This window comes from Falco cherrug, chromosome 3 (assembly GCF_023634085.1).
Source record: "Falco cherrug isolate bFalChe1 chromosome 3, bFalChe1.pri, whole genome shotgun sequence".
Taxonomy (NCBI): Eukaryota; Metazoa; Chordata; class Aves; order Falconiformes; family Falconidae; genus Falco; species Falco cherrug.
The window spans coordinates 35,228,770-35,239,861 of NC_073699.1; the positions used below are offsets into that span (position 1 = coordinate 35,228,770).

General features: G+C 38.7%; 1 long non-coding RNA gene across 4 annotated transcripts in view; it reads left to right on the plus strand.

Moving 5' to 3' along the window:
* LOC114017591 (uncharacterized) overlaps positions 1-8,034 on the plus strand; it is a 94,966-nt gene extending 86,932 nt beyond the window's left edge. For all 4 annotated transcript variants that reach the window (XR_003562739.2, XR_003562738.2, XR_008731182.1 and 1 more), the window contains one exon: positions 4,979-8,034. This is a non-coding gene — a long non-coding RNA (uncharacterized LOC114017591). The remainder of the gene's footprint in view (positions 1-4,978) is intronic.
* The last annotated feature ends 3,058 nt before the right edge of the window (positions 8,035-11,092 follow it).

Here is an 11,092-nt window from a genome sequence, read left to right on the forward strand (position 1 = left end):
TTAACAATGCTACATTAATAGAGATGGGTAACATTTATAGCTCTACCCTTGACATCCTATGCATCTAGTTCTTTTCAGGTTATGAAGGAGACATGTATCACATGATGGTTCATACTCTTCTAGAAATACATTCAGCTGACAGTTTACAGTTAGCAGCAGAACAGAAGAATGATTTGACAGATTAAGAGACAATATATAATCTAAACATTCTTTTTAAGAAGGACAAACAATGTGATTAGGTGGAAAGAGTATTATGTGGCATTTGAGTTCGTAATGAAAACCAGCGAGATGTTATTAGCACTTTGATGCAAAGTTATCAAAGAGAGAGATGAAAATTAAGAACGAAAGATTAGAGTCACATGTCTTGTTTATACTAAAATCCCTCACATTTTTTCCATAAACAAGAGGTGTACAAGCAGCAAGCTTATAAAGCAAATATAGAAACAAATTAATTTTAATAAAGAAAGTACATTAATTGGGTTGTTTGAAAAGGTAGCTCAATTAGTGATATAAAAATGTCATATGCATATGCATGCAACTTTATTTGCACAGGTGAAGAGTGAATTGCCTATAATGAAATTAATATTATGGGTGGGAAAATAAATTATGAAATATAGAATGAAGCAAAAGCTGATAGAGGATTGAGTGGAAATTATTTTCTGTATCTTTTATCTGAATTCAAAGCAGTATCTTTTTTTCAATGGTAGAACCAGCTGTAGTTTGTAACATGTCACCTCAAGCCATAAGAATGGTGGCCTAGGTGGTATTTGGCTTAAAATTGTTTTTCAGCATTTGTTTGTCCCACAGCAAATTGTGAGTTAATTCTTTTATCCTCTGAATTCAGTACAAAGGCTAACCTAGAGCAATGTCCTATTTCTCATGCTTTTGTTCTGTCTTTCATTCTGTTCTTAGTCTAACAACAAAGTTGTTGTGTTGTTGGGTTTTTTTTTAATAAAAAAGCACTTTTATTTGACAGTTCTTATCTAGAGATAAATACAGTCCAAGGAAACAGTTGTCTCTTCAACTTCTGTTGAGATCAAAGTAAAGGTTACTGTATAACCCCTTTTAGTTCGTTTGGGTTAAAAGCCAGTAGCAGGCAGCTGTCTTTCCCTTTGGTGTCTGCTACAGGAGGATGGAAGGAGACATCGTAAGTCAAGAGTTGCCAGCAGTGTAGGACTGTAGCAGAATGTAACATGTACTGCATGGCTCACACATGCTCTGATCAAACAACAGTTGTACACACTGCTTCAAGGAAAGTAAACTCCAGGACTGTATTGTTCAGCAGCTAAAGGTATCTTTTCCCTTCACAATACAGCTAGTGTATTGATTTTTTTTCATGCCATTCACACAAGGAATAGTAACAGCATGAAAGATACCATGCTAGAGCATGTTACTTGCCTGTTTGAGTTTATGTGTGTTCTCTGCTAGCGGCCAGAACCAGAAACTTTGGAGGAAATTCTGCAGAGAATTCTTCTGAGGAGGAATAAACAGTTTTGTCTACCTTTAACAAACATGGTTTTATAACTGATTGATGAAGATTTTTTAAGTTTTCTTTTTTATAAACCAACTGTGTTTATTTTTTCTAATTTAACAGATTATCTTTTCTAATTTAATACAGTGGTTTCATTAGCTATAAAAATGTCTAATGCTTTAGAATTTGATGGCTTTCATGTCTTTTTCCATTTGTTTTAATCTAGTTATCATAGGCAGACATGAAAAGTAACACCCCCTCATTAAAATAAATGTAATGTTGTGACATAAACTGACAGAAGCAAGTAAGTCCCAAGATAGTGTTCTTCTCAGCCTTCTCTCTTTCATACTGCCAAGATATGATATAAGATTAGATTCCTCACTCACAGTGTATAGAAGCAGCAGGGTTAACACAAAGAGAAGTCAGAAGAGTTTTTATATTTTTATTTATATTTTTCAACCTGGAACTCCATGAATACTCCTAACACATTGTTTCAGGATACCTAGAGGGCTATAAATTATTGTGATTAGGGTGACAGAATGGGTTCTTTAATGTTGCCTGGAGAAAGGCCCCTGTTAGAGGTAGCATTTTAAAATGGTGGCAGAGTAACCAAACAACAAAAAGACACCAAAATCAGAAAGAAATCAGAAAAAAAGTTATTTATGCCTTTTTAATCTCTTGTTATGTTTTGTGTTGTTAATATCATTACCTAGCACTTTGTTATACTTAAAATGTACTTTTTTAATAGTCATGGCAAACTCTGAAAACCAGTATTTTGTTTTTTTCTGATGGTATCACACAGAAGACCATTTTATTGTGCCTCCCATTGTAAGAGAAATGCATAGCTGTATAGCAGAAATAAATTATTACTATTTGACAAAAAGCATCATTTCTAGATACCAAGCATATAGACAAATATCGTGTCCCAAAAGAATTCTCAATCTCAAACATGTCACTGAACGTAAAAAGTACATTTGTGTAGAGCCTGTGCTGTGATATTTACCTATGACATGTCCCTGGTAAATTGAGTTGGAATATATTTTCCAAAGGAGGGTAGTATTTCAGTTTTGTTTGATGTGTAAACATACTGACATAAAACATATCCACTTCAATTTTAAGCAAGGTTCATGTCCTAGTGTCTCACTGCGTTTGCAGGAAACAAGTTGTACAGAAATTCAGAGCTTCAGAATATGGTGTATGTGTGGAGTTTGGGGGCAGACAGGCATGTTACAAATGCTGGTGATTAGGAAAGTGTAAAGGACAGTTTTAAACATCCTGGGTTCTAAAATCAAGCTGTATCTGCATTGGATGTTAGAGGATTCTGTTAAGTATCAAACAGAAAAGGAAAACCTAGGTGGTTGAGTGACTAATTGATGCTAGGCCTTTGTAATTTATTTTTGTCACAGGAAAATGACAGTAAGTCACTGTATAGGCAAGGTCCCTGGGAGGATTTGGGAAGGGATACCCAGCAAAACTGTGGTTCCAGCTACAAACAACTTACTTCAACTTTGCAGATCTTCGTCACAAGTTATAAAGCTAATTATAACCTTGACAAAATACAGGAAATTAAATCAAGACTTTGGATTGGCTGCCAGAGCAGGCAATTAAATCCCTAAAAATGCTTGTGGCAGCAGCTTTTCTCAAACTCATCTTCCCAGCAGACATTGCCAAAGAGTGATGGGTTTTCATGTTAATTTTAGACGAGCAGGTTATAATACACATAATGACACTCCAAACACAAATAATTCAACATTTAGACTGTTTGTTTCCAGGGATGGGGCACCTAATGACCTCTCTGTTCTGCTTTAGCAAGTTCCCCTTAGTCTGAATAACATCATGTCTGACCTCTTGTCCTTTTTTTCTGAAATGTTCAATATTTCCTGGATTTGTATTGAGAGTTTGGGTAGTTTGAGTTGCCCTGCCTGTTACCTGAAGCTCAATACAGAAATATAAGCTAAGAAAGGCAAAGCCTCACACAATGTAAAATGTTGAAATTCTTCATTCAATTCCAGTTTAGGAAAGGTGAGCTTTAGAGGACCAAAGCTTAGACCTGGGTTTAACATTCTACTTCTCAAAGCTTAAAATTCAAGTATGTGTACCTCTCCTTCCTCATTGCCAGCAGGGCACCCCATGGGAGCTATTCTATCCTATGCTATCCCAAGTTAGCAGGGTCTGTGTGAGGTGGTGTGTGCTGTTGCAGTTTCAGCTAAACATGGAAGATTAATGGGGTTTGTGAGGAGACTTCATAAGCGAAAGTATGGCTTTATCATTTTGACTGAGTCTGAGAAGAGAGTAGGGGGTGGTTGTTCTGGCAGCCTGTCCCCATTCATCACTAGTACTATGGCTTTGTTATGACACTTCAGTATGATTGTGCAAGATGGTATCCTACATTTTAGTGCAAGAGGTGGCTGGCTGTGCTACTCCCTCCTCTCATGGCCTTGGCAGATGCCTGTTCTTACCAGAAGGATCAGTCCTGAGTGAACGGAGGCTCCTGCTGGCAGCTCTGGGGAAGATGGTGTAGCTGGAGAGAAGGAAAAGCTGAGAAAATCTGTTTGCACTTACCCTACTGACCATCTCAAATCTGGTCTCCCTGGGGCAGCAGCCTAACCCCATCCAGGGGCACCAGGGGCACTGCAGTGAGCTGCAACATTCACTGTGCCATAGCTGTTCATCAGATCTAAGCACTATCTCTAATCACAAACTCAGTTCCAGAGCTCTGTGTTTATGATATTAAAAAAAACCAGAATAGTTGTTCAATACCACAGAGCAAACACAAGGTAGTAGCAGCACCATATCTTGCTGGGATGACCCCTTTTTCTGGAGCAGGAAGCCACAAGGCGGCATTGAAGCATCACTTTCCCAGGAGGAGCAGCCAAGGTGCAGATAAATGGGCCCAAAACCCTCCAACCTTTTTCCCACTCCATCATGGGCAAGTTTTGCATGTCAGCTGGAAGCTGTATGCTCTGATAGTATTACAGTTCTTCACTGGAAACATAAATGAGCCAAACCCCGAAATGCTGAGTGTTTGAAGTGGCTTGGCTTTTAGTGTTGGGGTTTGAGTTGTTTTTTTTTTTTAACATTTGCAAATCTGTGTGCTTGTTTCTGCTTGATGGAACCCTAGGCAGCCCCAAGGAAAGTTGCTTTAATATCCTTCCAACTAGATTGCAGCCAGAAACTCCAGGTTATGCTTTGAGTGCCTTGTGCCTATGCATTCCCAACCTAAATCCCACATCAGGCATGTTCAGATAAGTTTGGAAAGGCTTTGCAGTGACTCATCAACCCTTTCTGTGCTTAGCAGGATAGAAATTCAGATCCTTCAGAGGTTTTCTCTTTACAAGGTTTATGTAAAGCTTTACCTCAGAGCTGAAAAGATTTAGGAAAAAAGTTGAGAACAGCAAATCCCTCTGTGCTGCGTTCATTGATAGAACATTGTTTTCCTCCTACTGACTGAAGCTTGATTCAAACCTGATTATTGAATTAAATGTACATTTTGTATTCATCAAACAGGTTCTGATAATGGATGCCTTCATGTTAAATTTCCTAATCTTAAACAAACTAGGACAAATTCTCCACGGTGAAAACTGAAGCCTTTACTTGAAAACAGAGATCAAATACTTCAGACGGAAGATTTCAAGTGAGAAAACAATGAAGACATACTTGGTAAGAAGTAAGAACAGTCCTTCTGGACTAAACTGACCACAAGCTTTTAAAATTTAAGTTTAAATGATGGAGATCAACTTAAATTAATTCCTTGAATTGTTTAACACATCATATAAAATAATAATCAAATAAATTAATTCCAGAAGCTGGAGAAAGAAAGAAATGAAATGAAAAATTTGAAAGAATATATTTTTCACATTTGAGCTGAACTTGAATGTTGCAAACCTATCCCAAGGCCAAAGAACTGATAGAGCCCAAAGACATTTTTGGAAATCGTTGAACAATGGAACATGAGAAGTGCCCACATTTTGAAGCCTGAGCAGCCGTGCATGTAACCTCTGCAGGACCAGTGCTTCCAGACGCCTCAACAGGATGCATCTCCCAGTAAACTCCACAACAGTAACAAATCTTTGTGATTGTCATTCTTAAATTCTGAAGCATAGGGATTATCCTGAGCAACTTTCTTTGGCATCAGTTAATGCTTGTGAGCAGCTTCTCTTTCTCTCTTTCCAGTTTTTCCTTTATTCTTTTTTTCCTTCTTTCTTTCTTATTTTCTTTCTGGCAAGTCTATATGAGGTGATAAGCAGCCTTCACTGCTTTAAGAGTGGAGAGAATGACAGGCAGAGAAGCACTGCCTTTATGTAAAGTTGCCTTTCATCCCAGCTGGGTTTTAGCTTGCAAAGCTGTATTTTTGAAAGGAAAGGTTGTCTGCCAGCTGACACTGATATTTTTATATATAGTGCATGCTAGAAAATAGGTCTTTCCACATTCCCTCCATTTTTCAAAACAGCTGTTAAGTCTGTCAGTTCTGGAATAAGGGATTAAAGAGAAATTGTGTGGGCCGATAGGGGCTATGGAATGTGTTGATTAACATTCCTGGTGAGTTCTGTCCATGAAGCAGGGACAACAGTATGGTCTAACCTTGACACTTCAGTCTCTAGCCATTTCAGCCTTAAGTATGGGTTCTGAGATTTAATCATTGCTGCTGATTATAGCTTTGTAATATAGTTATCAGCCCACAATAAGTGGAATAAACAGGCCACGTTCCCTTTCATGAGTTACCACACAGCCATCAGAAGAGAGCAACTTTCTGTGGCCAATGAGCTGAAAAAGATCAAAGCAAAGTCCTAGAAGCAAAGGCAGATAAGCCCTGTGATCCTCTCTCAAACCCAGTCCCTTTGTGTGGGTTTGAGATTCCCACAATTGACTTCCTCAGCAGGTCCACGGGGCCATTCTCCCGAGTAAAGACTGACCTCCACAGCCAACACGCAGGTGCTGTGCTTGAAAGGACCAATTTAGGTCAGTTGAGAAAAAAAACCCAACAAACTTTTACATGTGTACCTATTTTTGAGTCTAGCCATGATCTTCAAATAGCTGTGAAAGGCAGAGAAAGAAAAGCAGAGATCATGAAAAAGGAGATTGTAAGTCTGCAGTTCTTTGGAAGTGCATCTGGCTTGCTCTGAGGGAAGGAGTGATGTGCTGGCTACAGATAGATTTGGGTTGTTTGCGGCAGAGGTTCTTAGCCTCTTTCATACCTGGAGACCTTTCTCCTGCCTAGCCAGGCTATATAACAATGTGAGCAGGAAGGTGTGATTATGGCCAAGCTCCTTGTAATCTGGAGAGCAGTGATTTTCAGTTTTAATTTGTTTTCCTTATTATTCAGAATATTTTGTTTGTTGAATGGTTTGTACAGAATTGGGGGTGTGAATGACTCCTTACAAGCTCATATAGAAAATCCTTCTTTGTCACAAATAATTTGCCTTGCAAGGAGCCAAATTATGGGGAAAAGACATGTAGGAGAGTTGTCAGTTTGCTGCTTGTAGGATTGTCATGGGGTCTTGTCTGACATCTTTCATTAGTTCTCCCATGTCTGTAAGCTCAGACTCCTGACAAGAAAGGAAGTAAACTGCAGGTAAGGAAGAAGTCACATTTAGCTCGGAGGTTCTTGGTGATTCCTGTCAGGAATTGTTCATTGCTGCAGCTGCTGCAGTACTGGCAACAGTATATAATGTCAATTTTAGTTTATTGAAGAGGGATTGTAGTCCTAAATCATGCAAGAACAGGTTGTAAGAACAATAGAGGTGGCAGATGCCAAGCAGTGCTCTCCCATGAAAAGTATTTGAACATGCAGAAGAAAGGGCTGAGGTCTACAGAAAGCCAAGGGTAGACAGTGAGGCCAAATATGTCTCCTGAGAGCTCAGAGGATGGATAAGAAATGTGCCAAGGAGCTGAAACACCTGGGAGCAGGAAAGATGAAAGAAAGTAGTTGTCATCTGTGTGTCACTTGCTGCCACACAAAACCCCAGAGCTGCTTCTGGGGAGGGACTGAGCAGGAGAGAATGCACTGAGATGGGGAAACACAGAATGTAATTCAATGTTGGCTCATTGATTTGGGCTGGATGTTAAGGAGGTTGCCTACACCACAACCAAATGGACCCTCCCAAGGAAGGCACTGCGGAGTCCAAGGGGCTCAATGAGAGAGCAAGCTGCAGCAGCCGTAGTTACCAGTGCAGGAGTGGATGGAAGGACAGTAGATGTTTTCATTACAAAGGCACCACTTTACCTGTTAATGGCATATTCTTTGTTTCTTAGATTTTTCTGTCATCCCATTAAAATCATGTGTTGCATGCATTCTTAGTTGGGGACTGGCTTTTTCTGTGGGATTATTTTAAAACGAAAATGCTAAGCATTACAAACTAATGTAAATGACAACAAAGCCTAGATTCCAGCATTCACATGTTACTGCCTACTTTAGGCGGTGAAATACTTCATATTTCATTTAACTACTAAAAATTGCTGTTAAAACAAGAATCTGGGGGCTTATAGTAAGGTAAGAATCTGTATCAGAAATATGTCAATTCAAATAGCTATGAAAATTGGGCTTGATTAAAATCCATTCTGAATGCTTTGTGGTTTTTTGCTTCTATTGGGGAATTGATTTCTTTATTACATTGTCATCTTTTTGCACTTTTACTGCAGTACTTACATTAAGTGCCTTGCCTCTGTTATTTCTGGAAAGTTTCAGTCAATGACATGGAAATTATAGATTACTACATGCCTTTAAATGTTATTCCCCCCCCCCCCCAAAAAAAAAAAAAAGGGGGGAAAAAATATCTACAGGAAAATATTCCAGTTTTGTCAAGCTAAATCACATTTTCTGTATTATGGTGTCACACATACAACATATGTCACTTGTTTTGGAGTGAAATGCAGCTATGCAGAACCTTTGCACTGCAGTTAACTGTCTTTAGCAGGAAGCAGTAGATGGCAAGGTCTGTCTTAGGCAAATGCAGAAAAATGAAGAAGCCTCACAAGTATAAGACTGCAAAGGAAGGCTTGACATAATCTTCACAGGAGGACCAGCTGTTCATAAAATCCTCTTCCCTTAGGTGGCTTATGAAAGTCTGCTTACCTACAGATTGATCAGTGGTCTCATAATTTAACAGATGATCAGTAATGGAATTTGTAGCAATAACTGAAGACTGATTACTCCTGTGCCAGCTGAGAAGCCTTAGGGCATTTGAGACATCACTATCAGTAATTGTGTCCCACAAGTCTTTCAGAAGACACATGCCCTTCTGGAACAACAGCTGAAGACCAGGTGAGAAACCCTAGGGATCTTTAATGATAAAGGGTTATCTTTGGGCAACTGAATTGTGCCTAGTGGTATTGCTATGGACAATATTGTGTATTTTTACTGCAGGAAGGTGATATATATGCAAAGATATTCCTGTGTGTGTGAAGAAGATGGCACAGCCCTAACTGTTGCTTTCATCTGTTCGGAATTCTAAACAGAGGTTGAAATCTGAGGATGACTCTAAAAGCCACATTGCAAGTAGAGAAGTTCATTTTATTTGGCTTAAGGGGAGGAGAAAAATCCCAAATTTACAATGCAGCACATGCTGTTGTCTCTGTGCCTAGGTTTTTCTCTTTGGACACAGTAGATCCCAATGTCCGTTAGATCAGCTTTTTAATACTTGATCACACTGAGTTCAAGCAGAATCAAATGAATGGCTCTACAGGCCCATGGGTGCTGCTTCCTCTGGAATGACATTTGCTAGCATAGCAGTTCTCCAGTGCACCCTGAGTAAGACAGAGAACAGGTGCTGTGTGATCTGGATTTGTTTAGCTCTAGTAAAAGCATTCATATAAAAAAGCAAACATGCTGAAAATCCATACTCTGGTTTACTTACCAGTTAGTTTGTTCAAAGGCTGTATTGGGAAGCGCCTGTTGGTTGAGAACCTCCCAGACATAAAACATTCTGTGTACTCTAGGAGTGATGACAGCCAGTCCTGGTACTGCTATTACATATGTAAGACTTCTGCTAATACAGGTACTCCCAAAGTGTTCATATATATATATATATGTTCACCAAAGTACTTAACATTGCAAGATATCTAACTGAACACATATGGAAAAGACAAAATAGAAACTATTAAGCCCAGATGAAATACCAGCAGGAGCTGTTTTGGCAATCTGTTCCCCCTTTATCGGAGAAGCAGAAGGCAAGTTTGGTAAGTTTGGCCAGCCAACATTGAGGCAGCTGCTGTCCTCTTTGGGATGTGAGGCCACCAGAGCAAGGTCATGCCTTTTCCAGCTGTTTGGTTGTTTGTTTGTTGTTTGTTTGTTGTTTTTTGTGTTTTGGTTTTGTTTTTGTTTTTTTTTTAATAAACAGTGTTCCTGTTTTTCTGAGCCTTTGAATGGCTCATATAAGGTCTCATGGCTCATATAAGGTCTCATAGGTTCTTCAGGCAAAAAATGGGGTCTTATTCTTCATTATCACCAGGTTAAACCTATCTGAGATTGTCTGAAGTGAGCTGGGACACACACACATTGTCCTTCAGCCAGCTGAACACTGGAACAATGGCCTCCATCAAAGTGAGGGAAATAAATAACCTGGGGTAAGCAGGGTTTGTCTGCAGTCTGCACACCTAGCTACAAAACAATAGTCTATCTTTAGCCTGAATCTGTCATTAGCTGTTCAGAGAGGCAGAGACTTTCAGCATGTAGCAAACACATCCACCCTGGTCTGCAGAAAATCCACCACTTCCTTAAGTAGCTGACAGCTTTCTACCAAGAGATCTATACAAGGACAAAAAATATTCAAGTTTAAATGTACTTGTGTGCTTGACTGTATCATCATTCTCAGTCCATAGAACATGACTATATTTTATGAAATACATAAAAACATTTCAATACTCAGAGTTTCATTACTAGTAATATCTGTTATTGAATAGATTAAATTATCCAGTTTTTGATCACTTGATTAGCAAGTGGTCATTTAGATGAAAAAAAGAGTATAAGAATTGCTAAAGGAAACAGTTTTGACAACTAGTTTTGAATTATAACAGTTGTCTCAAAAATTTGGGTTTTGATTGTTATAATGGATGGCACATAATAGTAATTTTGCGATGCATTGCTAACAAAAGACAGTAGTTAGCCATGCAAGCAGTCACTGGACATGGCCATCAACAAGAGGCAGAAGAATAAGTTTTGTTAATAAGCTTTAGATTTTCATTTGTAGGTTAGGATGATGTAACTTACCAACCATGCCTTCTGCCCATACTTTTTTCCATGCATTTGGGAACCAATTCCCAAGGTAACCACTGCTTGGATTTCACTTGATCTTAGTTTCCAGAGACTTTATGGACTTTTCACTTACATTCTGTATGCAGGAAACAGAATTACATCACATTTAAAATAAGCGCAGGAATTTTTGGTTTATCACTAATTAAATATTTGCTATCAGATATCCAAGTAGATAAGGTAGGTAAGGTTTTCCTATTTCAAAACATGTCTTTGTACTTAGGAGGAGCTCAAATGGGCAATCAGGAAATACACAATGTTAAGTAAAAATGCATTTTTGTCCACAGAAAAGGAACACATATTTATTGCACCAATACAAATTAAATATAACGATTTCTATAGTCAGGGGAAAATGTGTCCACTTTACTAGGTAG